General features: G+C 44.8%; 1 protein-coding gene across 1 annotated transcript in view; it reads left to right on the forward strand.

The window, feature by feature from the left end:
* LOC106604568 (alpha-1,3-mannosyl-glycoprotein 4-beta-N-acetylglucosaminyltransferase B) overlaps window positions 1-18,872 on the forward strand; it is a 170,378-nt gene that overhangs the window by 11,799 nt on the left and 139,707 nt on the right. The gene's annotated exons all lie outside the window — the stretch shown is intronic.

Raw genomic sequence — 18,872 nt, forward strand, 5'->3', positions numbered from 1 at the left:
ACGTCACACCTAAAAACAAAACCTTTTTCGCAAAAAGCTGTACTGTCGATTTAAAAATGTAGTGGTTGAAGTGTTTCCATGACCCATTTAGGCAAACTGCTCATTAATAAACAGCCTGTATGCCCTCACACCTGTTTCATGTCTCAGGTAGCCCGCGAAAGGCTACGACACTGCAACAGCGGTCAACAGCCATCTTAGTACAGAACATGGTGAAACTTGCCAGCCAACCAGAAACAGCAAGGTGAAGCCATTCAGGCATTCTTGAAAGTCAGGACAATCGTTGTCCTGCAAAGAAACATCATGTTTATACAGTGGCTTGTGAAAGTATCCACCCCACTTGGCGTTTTTCCTATTTTGTTGCCTTACAACCTGGAATTAAAATTGATTTTTGGGGGGTTTGTATCATTTGATTTACACAACATGCCTACCACTTTGAAAATGCTAAATATTTGTTCTTGTGAAACAAACAAGAAATAAGACAAAAAAAACAGAACTTGAGCGTGCAGAACTATTCACCGCCCCAAAGTCAATACTTTGTACAGCCACCTTTTACAGCAATTACAGCTGCAAGTGTCTTGGGGTATGTCTCTATAAGCTTGGCACATCTAGCCACTGGGATTTTTGCCCATTCTTCAAGGCAAAACTGCTCCAGCTCCTTTAAGTTGGATGGGTTCTGCTGGTGTACAGCAATCTTTTTGTCATACCACAGATTCTCAATTGGATTGAGGTCTGGGCTTTGACTAGGCCATTCCAATACATTTAAATCTTTCCCCTTAAACCACTTGAGTGTTGCTTTAGCAGTATGCTTAGGGTCATTGTCCTGCTGGAAGGTGAACCTCCGTCCCAGTCTCAAATCTCTGGAAGACTGAAACAGGTTTCCCTCAAGAATTTCCCTGTATTTAGTGCCATCCATCATTCCTTCAATTCTGACCAGTTTCCCAGTCCCTGCCGATGGAAAAACATCCCCACAGCATGATGCTGCCACCACCATGCTTCACTGTAGGGATGGTGTTTCCCAGGGTGTTGAGAGGTGTTGGGTTTGCGCATTTTCCTTGATGGCCCAAAAGCTCAATTTTAGTATCATCTGACCAGAGTACCTTCTTCCATGTGCTTGGGGAGCAAATGCAAATGCAAATGCTTTTTTCTGGCCACTTCTGTAAAGCCCAGCTCTGTGGAGTGTACGGCTTAAAGTGGTCCTATGGACAGATACTCCAATCTCCACTGTGGAGCTTTCCAGCTCATTCAGGGTTAACTTTGGTCTCTTTATTGCCTTTCTGATGAATGCCCTCCTTGCCTGGTCCGTGAGTTTTGGTGGGCGGCCCTCTCTTGGCAGGTTTGTTGTGGTGCCATATTCTTTCAATTTTTTAATAATGAATTTAATGGTGTTCCGTCTGATGTTCAAAGTTTCAGATATTCTTTTATAATCCAACCCTGATCTGTACTACTCCACAACGTTGTCCCTAACCTGTTTGGAGAGCTCCTTGGTCTTCATGGTGCCGCTTGCTTGGTGGTGCCCCTTGCTTAGTGGTGTTGCAGACTCTGGGGCCTTTCAGAACAGGTGTATATTTACTGAGATCATGTGACAGATCATGTGACACTTAGATTGCACACAGGTGGACTTTATTTAACCAATTGTGTGACTTCTGAAGGTCATTGGTTGCATCAGATCTTATTTAGTGGCTTCATAGCAAAGGGGGTGAATACATATGCACGCACCACTTTTCCGTTTTTTATTTTGTATAATTTTTTTAAACAAGTTTTTTCACTTCACCAATTTGTAGTAATTTGTCTATGTCCATTACATGAAATCCAAATAAAAATCTATTTAAATTACAGGTTGTAATGCAACAAAATAGGAAAAACGCCAAGGGGGATGAATACTTTTGCAAAGCACTGTAGTTGAACATGTTTATTTAGCAAGCAGTAGGCTTTTAGAATTTAATGTGGAGTGGAGCTTTGTAGTTCTGCGGTGACATAATTTACCCCAGATAGCTTCAAAATGATATGGCAATAATAGCTTAGAGCCAGTCTATAGATGCAGTGTAATGTAGCCAACATGGACCCCACACTCATATAACCCCATTGACTCAGAACCAGGCTAACCAGTGCAAGTGAGCAAAAATGGATGCCTTCCTCATCTACCTCATTAACTTAAGGCCCAGCCGGCCTAGGTTACCTGCATCAGAGCCAAAAAGGACAATACAAGAGACTTTCCGTACAATCATGACTGACCTAAAGCGACATGGCTAAACTTTAACAAGTACTCTATATAGTGACATGCTGAGCCAAAATGTCTTCTTCATTGACACCTCCAGTGGCTTAGTGCCAACTTGCTGATTGTAACAGCAATTGTGAACCAAGTGGGCATCAGCTGAGAGCAGGTGGGCATCAGCCGAGAACAGGTGCAGCATAGACCCACCAGTCTTCACAAGATTGATTCATCTATCAAGGGGGAAACTGTCAAACAGTTTAGACGATTTATAGCGATGACATATAAAGAGATATCTAGCACACTCCCCCAATGCATGTGAACAAGCAGTCTATCTCAATCACAAATTGATTTGTTACTCTAAATGATACACCTGAAACCCCAACCGTTTCACATAGTCATATCCCTTTGTCTGTATTATGTTTCCAACGTGTACTACTCCAATCAATTCCCCTACTTACGTTTGTAACTGAGCGATACCTTGACCCAAAATGGCCGAATTCGAAGTCCACTGCTACTCATACAACTCCCTTAGATAGAGTTTCTTTTCCTCATATTCTGGGCTCGCTGATGCAATCTATCCTCCAAGTTGCCTAAGGGCTAATATAGGCTCCAAGATGACTGGATTGCTCTGTGTTAGAGGTGAGAGTGATGGCTCTCTTCTCTTTAGCAGCAAGATGACAGGTATGTTAATGAAACCTCGGCCAATCACGAGCCCCGGTAATAAGGTCTGAGTCACTAACAGCTCATCCCCAACTCCCTAAATGAAAGGGAGAGAGGTAGGGGGGAATGGGATATAAAGGAGCGATAGTAGAACAATGGGACATTATGTTGGGGAGGGAGAGAAGGGTAAAGAGAGCAGCAGGGAGGTCGAGAAAGAAAAAGGGGAAGGATAGGGAACCAGTGAGAAGGAGCGAGAGAGGGAGAGATGGGAGTCTGTAAGACTAACCAGAATAGAAAGAGGAGAGGGAGGCCCCGGTGCACAACTGAGCAAGAGGACAAGTACATTAGTGTCTAGGTTGAGAAACAGGCGCCTCATAAGTCCTCATCTGGCAGCTTCATTAAATAGTACCCGCAAAACACCAGTCTCAACGTCAACAGTGAAGAGGCGACTCCGAGATGCTGGCCTTCTAGGCAGAGTTGCAAAGAAAAAGCCATATCTCAGACTGTCCAAATAAAAATAAAATATTAAGATGGGGAAAAGAACACTGGACAGAGGAACTCTGCCTAGAAGGCCAGCATTATTATTATTATAGTTAGTTATTCATAGTTTATTTCATAGTTTTGATGTCTTCAGTATTATTCTACAATGTAGAAAATAGTCAAAATAAAGAAAACACTTTTGAGTGAGTAGGTGTCCAAACATTTGACTGGAACTGTATATGTACGTACAGTGGGGGGGAAAAGTATTTGATCCCCTGCTGATTTTGTACGTTTGCCCACTGATAAAGAAAAGATCAGTCTATAATTTTAATGGTAGGTTTATTTGGACAGTGAGAGACAGAATAACAACAAAAATATCCAGAAAAACGCATGTCAAAAATGTTATAAATTGATTTGCATTTTAGTGAGGGAAATAAGTATTTGACCACCCTCAATCAGAAAGATTGCTGGCTCCCAGGTGTCTTTTATACAGGTAACGAGCTGAGATTAGGAGCACACTGTTAAAGGGAGTGCTCCTAACCGCAGCTTGTTACCTGTAAAAAAGACACCTGTCCACAGAAGCAATCAATCAATCAGATTCCAAACTCTCCACCATGGCCAAGACCAAAGAGCTCTCCAAGGATATCAGAGACTAGATTGTAGACCTACACAAGGCTGGAATGGGCTACAAGACCATCGCCAAGCAGCTTGGTGAGGAGGTGACAACATATGGTGCGATTATTCGCAAATGGATGGAACACAAAAGAACTGTCAATATCCCTCGGCCTGGGGCTCCATGCAAGATCTCACCTCGTGGAGTTGCAATGATCATGAGAACGGTGAGGAATCAGCCCAGAACTACACGGGAGGATCTTGTCAATGATCTCAAGGCAGCTGGGACCATAGTCACCAAGAAAACAATTGGTAACACACTACGTCGTGAAGGACTTAAATCCTGCAGCGCCCGCAAGGTCCCCCTGCTCAAGAATACATATACATGCCAGTCTGAAGTTTGCCAATGAACATCTGAATGATTCAGAGGAAAACTGGTGAAAGTGTTGTGGTCAGATGAGCCCAAAATGGAGCTCTTTGGCATCAACTCAACTCGCCGTGTTTGGAGGAGGAGGAATGCTGCCTATGACCCCAACAACACCATCTCCACCGTCAAACACGGAGATGGAAAAATTATGCTTTGGGGGTGTTTTTCTGCTAAGGGGACAGGACAACTTCACCGCATCAAAGGGACGATGGACGGGGCCATGTACCGTCAAGTCTTGGGTGAGAACCTCCTTCACTCAGCCAGGGCATTGAAAATGGGTCGTAGATGGGTATTCCAGCATGACAATGACCCAAAACACACGGCCAAGGCCACAAAGGTGTGGCTCAAGAAGAAGCACATTAAGGTCCTGGAGTTGTCTAGCCAGTCTCCAGACCTTAATCCCATAGAAAATCTGTGGAGGGAGCTGAAGCTTCGAGTTGCCAAACGTCAGCCTCGAAACCTTAATGACTTGGAGAAGATCTGCAAAGAGGAGTGGGACAAAATCCCTCCTGAGATGTGTGCAAACCTGGTGGCCAACTACAAGAAACGTCTGACCTCTGTGATTGCCAACAAGGGTTTTGCCACCAAGTAATAAGTCATGTTTTGCAGAGGGGTCAAATACTTATTTCTCTGATTAAAATGCAAATCCTTTTATAACATTTTTGACATGCGTTTTTTCTGGATTTTTTTGTTGTTATTCTGTCTCGCACTGTTCAAATAAACCTACCATTAAAATTATAGACTGATCATTTCTTTGTAAGTGGGCAAACGTACAAAATCAGCAGGGGATCAAATACTTTTTTCCCCCACTGTACACTGTGTGTGTGTGTGTGTGTGTGTGTGTGTGTGTGATTATTTATATATATTTAGCAGTGGTGGCCACGATTTAGCAGCTGCGGTGCATGTCTTCTAGATACAGTCTCATTTGGTGCTGCAGCACCTGTTTCCCGCACATTATCTGTTGTATCACAATTTAGCAGCAATGACCTGTTTATTGTGAAACAGAGGATGGCAGAGTGTTTCTCTTCAGTCAGTTCCCCTTGTCACCATCTCTTGTCAAGGTCAGCGCTACTCCCCCCCCACCCTCTTTTTGGTTCCACTTCAAATCTGTTCTTATCAGTCTTAACAGATCCTGCTAGCTAAGTGGCTAACTGCTAAGTCCCTGAACTTTGGTCGAATACAGATTACTGATATTAGCTCAACATGACACAGACGTTTGAGGATGACGAAATGTTTGATCATGCCTGGACTCGAAGATGGCCCTTATTAATGAGTCACTCTCAGGGATGGATGCTTGGTTGTGTTTTAGTTTTAATGGTGTAACGGCCGTCAAAGGGAGTAGACCAAGGCGCAGCGTGCTCATCATAAACTTTAAATAGAACACTTTAAACAAAACAAGAAAACGAACGACAGCCAAACAGTTTTGTCAGGAACATCAACTAAACAGAAAGTAACCACCCACAAAACCCAAAGGAAAACAGGCTGCCTAAGTATGGCTCCCAATCAGAGACAAGGATAGACAGCTGTCCCTGATTGAGAGCCATACCCAGCCAAAACAAAGAAATACACAAAACATAGAAAACGGAACATAGAATGCCCACCCTAGTCACACCCTGGCCTAACCAAAATAGAGAACAAAAACCTCTCTATGGCCAGGGCGTGACAAATGGACACTATAAATAACGTTTTTTAGACAGTCAGCGCCATGTTTAGTGTGTGTTAAAACTGTTTATGAGGGGCTGTGAGGATCACAAATTTGTCTACTGGTTTTGGAGAGTGTGTGTGCTGGTGCGCATGCACTTGTGTGTGAGTTCATGTGTGTGTGTGTGTGTGTTGTTCATGTGTGTGTGTGTGTGTTGTTCATGTGGGTGTGAGTGCCCTATGTGTTTGTGGCATGTCCGGGCCTGCTCTTGGGACCTCATTACTCTGTGTGTGTGTGTGTGTGTGTGTGTGTGTGTGTGTGTGTGTGTGTGTGTGTGTGTGTGTGTGTGTGTGTGTGTGTGTGTGTGTGTGTGTGTGTGTGTGTGTGTGTGTGTGTGTGTGAGCACAGCTCCACAGGCCAGACCCCTTGGGATCCTCAGACACACTCTATATGTAGAAACACAACCCACCTAACTTCCACACTACTCTACTGGCTCTGAGACCCTGCTGGTACACTCCTCCATCTACCTCTCTCTTTCTCTCATTGTGTTTTATAGTAAACCCATTGTTATGGTATGACCGTGTTATTGGCTGTGCGTGTGTGTGTGCTTGTTTGTGATACATCTGTGTTTCGAGGGAGTCAAGGTCCATAATAACGGAATGTTTTTTTATAGAGCTCACCATAGCAACTACAGTCAGTGCAGGCTGGAATAGTCTGGACTGTCTTGATAACTGAAATGGCATTCAATAGACTACAGTCGTGGCCAAAAGTTTTGAGAATGACACAAATATACATTTTCACAAAGTTTGCTGCTTCAGTGTCTTTAGATATTTTTGTCAGATGTTACTATGGAATGCTGAAGTATAATTACAAGCATTTCATAAGTGTCAAAGGCTTTTATTGACAATTACATGAAGTTGATGCAAATAGTCAAGATTTGCAGTGTTGACCCTTCTTTTTCAAGACCTCTGCAATCCGCCCTGGCATGCTGTCAATTAACTTCTGAGCCACATCCTGACTGATGGCAGCCCATTCTTGCATAATCAATGCTTGGAGTGTGTCAGAATTTGTGGGTTTTTGTTTGTCCACCCGTCTCTTGCGGATTGACCACAAGTTCTCAATGGGATTAAGGTCTGGGGAGTTTCCTGGCCATGGACCCAAAATATTGATGTTTTGTTCCCCGAGCCACTTAGTTATCACTCTTGCCTTATGGCAAGGTGCTCCATCATGCTGGAAAAGGCATCGTTCGTCACCAAACTGTTCCTGAATGGTTAGGGGAAGTTGCTCTCGGAGCATTGTTGGTACCATTCTTTATTCATGGCTGTGTTCTTAGGCAAAATTGTGAGTGAGCCCACTCCCTTGGCTGAGAAGCAACCCCACACATGAATGGTCTCAGGACGCTTTACTGTTGGCATGACACAGGACTGATGGTAGCGCTCACCTTGTCTTCTCCGGACAAGCTTTTTTCCGGATGCCCCAAACAATCGGGAAGGGGATTCATCAGAGAAAATGACTTTACCCCAGTCCTCAGCAGTCCAATCCCTGTACCTTTTGCAGAATATCAGTCTGTCCCTGATGTTTTTCCTGGAGAGAAGTGGCTTCTTTGCTGCCATTCTTGACACCAGGCCATCCCCCAAAAGTCTTCGCCTCACTGTGCGTGCAGATGCACTCACACCTGCCTGCTGCCATTCCTGAGCAAGCTCTGTACTGGTGGTTCCCCGATCCCGCAGCTGAATCAACTTTAGGAGATGGTCCTGGTGCTTGCTAGACTTTCTTGGGCGGCCTGAAGCCTTCTTCGCAACAATTGAACCGCTCTCCTTGAAGTTCTTGATGATCCGATAAATGGTTGATTTTAGGTGCAATCTTACTGCCGGCAATATCCTTGCCTGTGAAGCGCTTTTAGTGCAAAGCAATGATGAAGGCATGTGTTTCCTTGCAGGTAACCATGATTGACTGAGGAAGAACCATGATTCCAAGCACCACCCTCCTTTTGAAGCTTCCAGTCTGTTATTCGAACTCAATCAGCATGACAGAGTGATCTCCAGCCTTGTCCTCGTCAACACTCACACCTGTGTAACGAGAGAATCACTGACATGATGTCAGCTGGTCCTTTTGTGGCAGGGCTGAAATGCAGGGCTGAAATGCAGTGGAAATGTTTTTTGGGGATTCAGTTCATTTGCATGGCAAAGAGGGACTTTGCAATTAATTGCAATTCATCTGATCACTCTTCATAACATTCTGGAGTATATGCAAATTGCCATCATACAAACTGAGGCAACACTTTGTGAAGATTAATATTTGTGTCATTCTCAAAACTTCTGGCCACGACTGTAGTAATAATGACACCACCACCACACACTTGTTTCTCTTGAATCCCTATGTGAAGAGGCTGTACATAAAGTTTTACTAAACGTTTCTTATGGACAAGTTCAGATAGTCCCTCCCTATTTCAGTCTGTTCCGTTTAGTGACTTATGAATACCACCTTCGTCCAAATCAAAATGTCACCATTGTGTACAGTCCCTCCCTCTCTCCTTGTCCAAGGTGGAGCTGGTTAAATTGGTTGCTATTTAAGTGGCCCTCCAGACCTGGCCTCAGTCTTAAATGAACGCTTTGTGTCATGTCAACACCAGAAACTTCCTGGACAAGGGCAAGGCTGAGGGAGGAGAGGGGGAGGAGAGAAAAGGGGAAGGCAGCCCCCTGTATTACACAATTCCCCCCATTCACCAAAGGTAACTGTTACTTGAGCACCCTCACCTTGGTCTCAGATGGGGCAGGGATAGAGAGAAAGAGCGGGGTGGGTGAAGTTACCACTTAACACTGATGTAAGGACAGGTTTGCATTTTTCCTAATGGTTGAGGTTAAGATCTTTATCGATGGGAGACTAAACAGGGGGAAGGGGAGGAAAGAGAGGGAGGGAGTTGAGCATTTCCAAGAGGTCCTGATACTCCCAATAAAGCACTGATTGGTTCATAGAGATAAGCATCTCTCTGAGCTCTGGTTGCCGTCTCGACCATTGAGTGTCCTGTCTATCAAATGTGGGTTCCCACGGAAACAATGACTCCCCTGTCCCCTCGCCCTTGAAAGACCTTCATAGACTGTCTGAGAAATGTGTGTGTGTGTGCTTGCTTGCGTGCGTGCGTGTACACTGCTAAAGTGGAGTGTGTATATCAGAGAGTGTATTCATTTAATTCATGTTTTACTCCATCCACAGTGTTATCTCAATGTTTACTTATAGGCTCAATACTCTAGGTTTCACATGTAACTATTTCCCCAAGACTCACATTGGCTGTCCTTATAACTAGAACACGACTGGTTAGGATCAAGTTGAAGCTTTAGACCAGTTCAGTGGTCTCTCACTAGGGTACGATGTGTACTGTCCCCCCAACACCCACACACACACCAGTCTCTGTACCTAACAGAACTGTGCGCTGTCGTTTTTTCTCTTTGTTATTTTGATTCAGTATTTTGAGTTATAATAAATTATCATCATGAGCACTCAACACGCTGCGCTTTGGTCCCCTCTCTACAATAGCCATTACAGAACTGCCCACCAACACAGGTGAAAAAAAACAACCCCTACTTAAGTATGATCTCCAATTAGAGACAACGAAAACCAGCTGCCTCCAATTGGAGATCATCCCAATAAACCCAACATAGAAATAGAAACCTAGAACTTAAACATAGAAATAGAAAACATAGAAAAACACAAAACACCCCCTGTCACGCCCTGACCTATTCTACCATAGAAAATCACATCTTACTATGGTCAGGACGTGACAATGACCATCACTGACCAGCCTATGTCTTGATTGTAATCGCTGCCCTTGGGGTCTCAGGCCCCTTTGACTTCAACTCTGTGAGCAACCATGAAAACGTCTCTACAGGGTCAGACGACACCATCTTCACTGCCAGTCTGATGTTGTCCCTGTCAGGATTTTCACCACCTCAACACGGTGCTGCCCAGGTGCTTCATTATGTTCTTCCCTGTAGCCTTGGAAGCTGTAGCTGTGATGGCCAATACAGGATCTGGACCGGGTAGGAGTGACAGCAGCTCGCCAACCATTCCGCACCACTTCCGGAAAAGCAGCCTCTTTTCCCCTCTGCCTTTCCCCGTTATAGGGAATGGGACAAAAACAAGTGCAATACTGGTTCAATGACAACATTGTCATGTTGAAGGTAGAGTGTGGCCTTTGTTAATTTAAAGAAGTGCAATTTTAAGATAAGGTCCAACATCATTTTTTAAAAGTGATATACAGTATACTAAAACACAAACACGACTGATCAAAGCATTAGCAGGTTTCATGCATCAGACACTTGTTTTACAAGTCAGATAATACCAGGGCATATCTAATCATAGAAGGGCAATTAACATTAACATGGCAATAAAAACACATGGCATGCCCCCCATCCTCTTCTCCCCCCATAGCCGTGCTAACCCCCCCCCCACTCCCAATATCTCTTAGCCAGTTTTAGTCAATTTAGCCAAAAAGATGCTCAAAATACATTTTAGCAACACACAAATAACTCCCAATTGAACCACAGTGTTGACCTCATCGACAGCCATTCCAATGAGACGCTTGCAGAACAATGACGTTTGACGTAGGCATTGCCATTTCTCTGAGCCAACAAAAGTTTCAGAAGTCCAGAATACCGTTGGCAATTTTCTCGTCCTCAATCTCACTTTGACCCGCTTATGTGGCGGGGATTCCTTGAGAGTTCAGAACACGAACCTGATCCTTGATTACTGACATCAGAGGAGGAACTAATATTACCATCGATTTCTCCAATTTCAATAAATCGCAGACTGTCGGCAACACTTGATACACTAAACTTTTACCATAGCCTGTAGGTAGACCCACCAAAACATCTGTTTTCTTTAGTAGAGTATTCAAGCAGAGGAGTTGTAATGTCTTCATAGAACACATTCTGACTAAACAGAAACATTTCCTCCACGTTTTCTTCAAACTAGCTAGCATACAGAACAACTGTATACAAAATGTGTCCTACCCGGTCGGAGTACAGTGACGAACATATCACGTACCACCCCCTTCAACGGGCGTATGGATGAGGGCTCTTGCCAAGTAACAGACAATCAAAGCGTTTTTGCGATACAAAATTCTCCAGACCTCCAAGGGAGGCGTGACAATGGGATTTTGGAGGTATGGCAATGCGAGACTAGAGTCTACCAAGAGGAGACTGAGTTGTATTTCATGATGGCTGCAAAGAATTTAAACAAAATATTTCAATTATCTAGCAGATAGGTAGGCCTAGTTATTGACCTTCACCTTGCAGTGCTTCATTTAACCCACCGGAAAATGTATGTCCTCAACAAGAAAATAAGAAAATCCTAACTCTGTCTGGGGAGACTGAGATTATCACGTCGTGATAAACCTTAAATCCAGACCAGAGCCCAACTCCCCCCTACCCTAGGACACTATTTTCTGTCTTTTATGGTTTGAAAAGAGATTATTCAAATATGTATTAAATACTTGTTAATCTCTGAAAATATGCAAATTGCTTGCACCTTTCCGAATGCCTTTAGTGATTGGCAGTAAATAAGGGTGGGAGACATTGATAGCACCTTGTCTCTAGCCTCCTTCACTATCCAATCTAGGCAGTTCAGGTTATCTGCAGGAACTTGACTCAGTCCAAGTCTGATGTGTGTTCTGTTGGGCTCACTGTCACTTAGTTGCCTTCTCCATATGCAGAAGCTTGGACACCCAGCCTCTGAACTCAATGTCTGCAGATGCTGTCAGCGCCAACACAAATACCTGCACCAGTGCATCAGTAATCATAGATATTATAATAGCCTAATGTTCGAGAAAGTATTCAAAGGAAGCATATCAAAAGTGCACAAGTGTGTTCTTTCATTTCCCTCACACAGACCTCGAGACTCTCCATCCAGCATGACATAGAGATATTATCATGTTAACTGATGGGAAATCAGCTGGTTAGGCTTCCTCTTGAATTTGAGGGCTACAGGATAGGGTTGAGAAGGAAGTTAAAATGACAGGGCACAGACCTTGCGGGGGACCCAGCGTAACTGCGGTACGCCACTTAACCCTCACAGGGTCAGCAGTGTTACTGCAGCATTGTTAGAGCGTTCTCCAAGCGTTTTACAACTGTCATTAAAGTGAAAGAGTGAGAGAAAGAAGAGGAGTTAACTCATCTTTCATTTAAGGGGGGGGGCAGGAATGTGTGTAGTTAGCTGAAGACTATAAGAGAAGGAAAGAAATCTCCCTCACACACCCTTCTCTATGAAAAAGAGAAAGAAGAAAATATCTATGGAAAAAATCAACCTATACTGTATATATAGAGAGAAACAGAGAGAGAGAAGCACAGGATAGAGCTGTCAGAAGGAGATGGATAGATTGACCTGGAAAGAGGAAAACCAGTCATTCTTTATTCGCTAGACTAACTACTGGGAAGGAAAGGGGGACGGGGAGGAGAGGAAAGGGGGTACAACTAGCTACCTTGTGGGAACGCAAGTACCGGTCCATTAGTGAGATTAATAATTGCAGGGAGGCCAGATGGAAAGAGAGGGAGATGGGGCCCCTGTAGCGGACAGAGGCGGGCCCACCTACAGAGACACACACACCACGTTTACATTGCCGCACAAGCTCACGTGCATACACAGTACAGTATACCATTATACACACACTCATACTGTGAATACATAAACATACTCCCAAATGTGTTCTGCCACATTCGCTAATACACACACACACACACACACACACACACACACACACACACACACACACACACACACACGCACACACACACACACACACACACACACACACACACGGGGATGGGCCACAGTTTTGCAGCTATTTTCCTGCAATTCTACCCATTTTGCCATAGTGTGGAGAGAAATGTTTGCAGTTTTAATGTGATATCTGAGTAAGAGTGACTAACAAAATAAATGGGAGCCCCCCGGGTCGGTATTTCGACCATGATTACTACAAGTTTAGATAGTTAAGTTAGTCCAGCCAGCTATCTAAAAGAATGTTATCTGACATGGGCTAATTGAGTGAGAACAAGAGAAAAACTGCTGATGCACAACCACATTTCCAAATGACCCTGTGTATTCTACTATTCTAACTCTCAGACCCAAATGACCCTGTGTATTCTACTATTCTAACTCTCAGACCCAAATGACCCTGTGTATTCTACTATTCTAACTCTCAGACCCAAATGACCCTGTGTATTCTACTATTCTAACTCTCAGACCCAAATGACCCTGTGTATTCTACTATTCTAACTCTCAGACCCAAATGACCCTGTGTATTCTACTATTCTACGAAAGGGACAACTGGTTGCCCATCTCTGGTATAGATGGTACAGTCGTGGCGTTGTTGAAGGAGAAAGCCCTGCTCTGTTGGTTCAGTGTGAACCGACCCTCCAGTTAAAGTCCAGGCTGGAGCTCTAATCTGGGTATTCCCCAGGTGTACCAGCATGTACATACTGTATATACTAGTCCACTGGCCAGCCCACAAGGACAGGGGGTGAAGGGTATGTGTGGGTGTGTATGCAATAGCGGGTTGCAAAAGGTCATACACACACACACACACACTCTCTCTTTCTCTCTGACAGTGTTTGTCAAGCTTCTATTCTGACACACCAAGTAAGGAGAAAAATGTGTAACTTATCAGCAAAGATCCTAAACAACAACAAATTGCCATTCATCAATTTTGAGTCATTTCCTAGGCGCTTGAGTCTTCCTGGAAATAGAAAGAGCCTCCTTTTTCAGAATGTTCGAGGGTCTAAGCTAGGTTATTTTTAGGTCATAAGACCCCTCTCTCCTCATTTCCTGTCACGCCATTTTCCCACGATGCTCTCTGCGGTTGTACAGTGATGGAAAGTTCTAACCTCTAAGGGTGCCTGCTGCCTGCCACTACATGAGAGAGAAATGGTATAGAGAGCTATCCCAGGGAATCACTGTTACAGTCTGACTGGCCTACTGTCAACCATTTATTTATAATTTAACTAAGCAAGCCAGTTAAGAGCAAGTTCTTATTTACAATGACAGCCTAAGAACAGTGGGTTAACCACCTTGTTCGGTGGCAGAACGACAGATTTATACCATGTCAGCCCGGGGATTCGATCTAGCAACCTTTCGGTTAGTGGCCCAAAGCTCTAACCACTAGGCTACCTGTAGCTCTCTCTGCTGTGAGTACTGACTAAACTACTGTCAGAAACATTACTGCCTTTTTTTTCTCACTCGTCTCATCTTCTCTCTTGTTCAGTTCTATTCCTGTCCATTCAATTCAACAGGTGTTATTTAGCTCATTATTAGGATTGCGAAAATCAATTAATGATTTGATGAGATTGAACATAAATGTACCAGAGAAAGCTTTAATAGTACACTGTAACTGCCATGTAAAAGTATGTCCCTCCTTCCATCCCTACGTGGTATGACAGTAAACCCCCGTCATGATAAATGGTTTCCCATTGACACCCGTCCCTCTATCACTACTGTCCCCTGTCATCAGCATGACACCTGTCCCTCTGACACTACTGTCCTCTGTCATCAGCATGACACCTGTCCCTCTGACACTACTGTCCCCTGTCATCAGCATGACACTACTGTCCCCTGTCATCAGCATGACACCTGTCCCTCTGACACTACTGTCCCCTGTCATCAGCATGACACCTGTCCCTCTATCACTACTGTCCCCTGTCATCAGCATGACACCTGTCCCTCTGACACTACTGTCCCCTGTCATCAGCATGACACCTGTCCCTCTGACACTACTGTCCCCTGTCATCAGCATGACACCTGTCCCTCTGACACTACTGTCCCCTGTCATCAGCCTGACACCTGTCCCTCTATCACTACTGTCCCCTGTCATCAGCATGACACCTGTCCCTCTGACAGTACTGTCCTCTGTCATCAGCATGACACCTGTCCCTCTGACACTACTGTCCCCTGTCATCAGCATGACACCTGTCCCTCTGACACTACTGTCCTCTGTCATCAGCATGACACCTGTCCCTCTATCACTACTGTCCCCTGTCATCAGCATGACACCTGTCCCTCTATTTCTACTGTCCTCTGTCATCAGCATGACACCTGTCCCTCTGACACTACTGTCCCCTGTCATCAGCATGACACCTGTCCCTCTGACACTACTGTCCTCTGTCATCAGCATGACACCTGTCCCTCTATTTCTACTGTCCTCTGTCATCAGCATTATACCTGTCCCTCTGACACTGCTGTCCTCTGTCATCAGCATGACACCTGTCCCTCTATCACTACTGTCCTCTGTCATCAGCATGAGACCTGTCCCTCTATCACTACTGTCCTCTGTCATCAGCATGACACCTGTCCCTCTGACACTACTGTCCTCTGTCATCAGCATGACACCTGTCCCTCTGACTCTACTGTCCTCTGTCATCAGCATGACACCTGTCCCTCTATCACTACTGTCCTCTGTCATCAGCATGACACCTGTCCCTCTATCACTACTGTCCCCTGTCATCAGCATGACACCTGTCCCTCTATCACTACTGTCCTCTGTCATCAGCATGACACCTGTCCCTCTATCAGTACTGTCCCCTGTCATCAGCATGACACCTGTCCCTCTGACTCTACTGTCCTCTGTCATCAGCATGATACCTGTCCCTCTGACACTACTGTCCCCTGTCATCAGCATGACACCTGTCCCTCTGACACTACTGTCCCCTGTCATCAGCATGACACCTGTCCCTCTATCACTACTGTCCCCTGTCATCAGCATGACACCTGTCCCTCTATCACTACTGTCCTCTGTCATCAGCATGACACCTGTCTCTCTGACACTACTGTCCTCTGTCATCAGCATGACACCTGTCCCTCTATCACTACTGTCCTCTGTCATCAGCATGACACCTGTCCCTCTATCAGTACTGTCCCCTGTCATCAGCATGACACCTGTCTCTCTGACACTACTGTCCTCTGTCATCAGCATGACACCTGTCCCTCTATCACTACTGTCCTCTGTCATCAGCATGACACCTGTCCCTCTATCACTACTGTCCCCTGTTATCAGCATGACACCTGTCCCTCTGACTCTACTGTCCTCTGTCATCAGCATGACACCTGTCCCTCTATCACTACTGTCCTCTGTCATCAGCATGACACCTGTCCCTCTGACACTACTGTCCCCTGTCATCAGCATGACACCTGTCCCTCTGACACTACTGTCCTCTGTCATCAGCATGACACCTGTCCCTCTATCACTACTGTCCCCTGTCATCAGTATGACACCTGTCCCTCTGGATTACTGTCCTCTGTCATCAGCACGACACCTGTCCCTCTGGACTACTGTCCTCTGTCATCAGCATGACACCTGTCCCTCTGTACTCTACTGTCATCAGCATGACAGATGTATGTGAACAGCCCCTCTGCAGTTGTTATATCATTATGGGAATGTGCTCTCCAGGCTCAGAAGAGATGGATGGGTGGGATGGGGTGAAAAGTGTCCACTCAGGCAACCGCAGCACTCTGGGTCTGCTCTGTATAGACCATCTAGCGTCCGCGGTCCCCGGCAGGGTCAATTGGTTCTGAGCTCTGACAAACCACAAGATGTGAACCCTGACCCCATCATCCGGGAGCAGCCTTCTCCCCCCCCAGACTGCCTGCGCCGTCTCTCAGCTCTCTTCTTGTTTCTCTTGCTCTCTGTCTCACCAATTCTTTTTCTGTGTCTGTCTCACACTCACTTGTTTTGTCTGTCTGTCTATGCCTTCTCCTCCGCTTCATGATTCTCCCTTACTCTCTCTCTCACTTGTTTTCTGTCCCTCACTCTGTTTCTCACTGTGGCCGTCTCTTGCGATTCTCCCTTCTCTCTCAATTCAATTTCAATTTAAGGGTCTTTATTGGGAAACATGGGTACATTGCCAAAGCAAGTGAAATTGACAATAAACCGAAGTGAAATAAACAATACAAAATTACAGTAAACATTACACTTACAAAAGTTACAAAAGAGTAAAGACATTTCGAATGTCATATGTCTATATACAGTGTCGTAATGATCTGCAAATAGTTAAAGTACAAAAGGGAAAATAAATAAAAATACAATGGTGTTTGTTCTTCACTGGTTGCCCTTTTCTTGTGGCAACAGGTCACAAATCTTGCTGCTGTTATTGCACACTGTGGTATTTCACCCAATGGATATGGGAATTTACCAAAATTGGATATGTTTTCGAATTCTTTGTGGGTCTGTGTAGTCTGAGGGAAATATGTGTCTCTAATATGGTCATACATTTGGCAGGAGGTTAGGAAGTGCAGCTCAGTTTTGATCTCACTCATTTTGTGGGCAGTGTGCACATAGCCTGTCTTCTCTTGAGAGCCAGGTCTGCCTATGGCAGCCTTTCTCAATAGCAAGGCTATGCTCACTGAGTCTGTACATAGTCAACGCTTTCCTTAAGTTTGGTTCAGCCACAGTGGTCAGGTATCCTGCCACTGTGTTCTCTCTGTTTAGGGCCAAATAGCATTCTAGTTTCTTCTGTTGTTTGTTGTTGATTCTTTCCAATGTCTCTCTCTCTTTCTCTCTGTATCACCATTTCTCTTACTTTCTCTCTTTCTCTCACCTCTCTCTTGGTGCCCCAAGCATTCTCCCTCTCCTGTCTGTCACTCTTTTCTCCGTCTTCACCCCTTTTTCTTCAATTTTCAGCCATGGGAATTTATTTCTCTGCTGACATGAACACACTGCCTGAACAATTAAGATTCAAGCAATATAAGCCTGTGTGCGTGTGTGTAAAGTAGGCGGTATAGCCTCTCTGAATGACAGTGGTTTTCTTATTGGTTTTTGGTTCTGTAGTGTTGAACCTTGTCTATCCCCCACATTGTGCAGTAGCTGGCGATAGGCAGTGTTCCTTTAAATGAGTGGTTAAGGAGTAACCTGAAGGCCTAACGGTTTACTGGTCATGAACGGTATGAAGGTGTGTGTGGGTAGACATGGCAGAGGTGTTAACCCATCATTGTTTAGATACTGTCGATCTGGCAGATTTTATTTAGCTGAACTCTACTCTCTGAAAGTTAATGATATCTCTCTTCCCTGCTAAACTAAGGGTTGCTCTATTTGGTATTAGATGGTGAAATGACCCACTTCTGGCCTCAACTTCCAAAGTTCACCTTTCCATTGTCCTGCATCACCTGGGGTATTTCTCTCTGTTCCTCTTTATTCCCGCTTTCTTTTCCTCCATCCATCATTTACTGTCGACTGAGTGGTTTGGCACTGATGGCCTGTCATCTGCACTCTTATTGGTCCCATTGCCAAGGCTCTGATTGGTTCCACTGGGTCTCCGTAATGGCTGTTTGTTGCCGTGGGTTGTAAGTTGTGGATGAGTTTGTCCTGGTCGTAAAGTGCCGACATGCTTTTCCTCTTAACAATCGGCTTGTGTGTTTAATAAAAGAACTAAGGGCTCTCAAGCATTTCAGACACACACACACGCAAACTAACACAGCACACTTTTACACAACCAGAATCCCGTTCGCTGTGTAAATAACTCAATGTGACTAGCAGAAATAGGTAACAATGCAATAAGAAGCTTGGAGATGTACATGCACGGGTGTTGGACCACTGTCTGGTCTTCCCTGGTGTCAGATGATGTCTGAAGGGAAAGCTATGCTGCTGGTGAAATCACTTTGATTGGCAGCTCAGAACTGCTCCGTTGCCTCTCCCTTGACAAACAAGCCAAGCAGTATGGTTCCCTTTCAGCACCCTCAGCCTCCCAACTGGAGATGTCAGCCGTGGGCACTGGTTTCAGCGCTGGGATTAGAGGAAACGATTCAACGATAAGGCCGGACGGACACATGAATGGACTTGACAATGATGGGCTATACCATGA

This window comes from Salmo salar, chromosome ssa05 (assembly GCF_905237065.1).
Source record: "Salmo salar chromosome ssa05, Ssal_v3.1, whole genome shotgun sequence".
Classification (NCBI taxonomy): domain Eukaryota; kingdom Metazoa; phylum Chordata; class Actinopteri; order Salmoniformes; family Salmonidae; genus Salmo; species Salmo salar.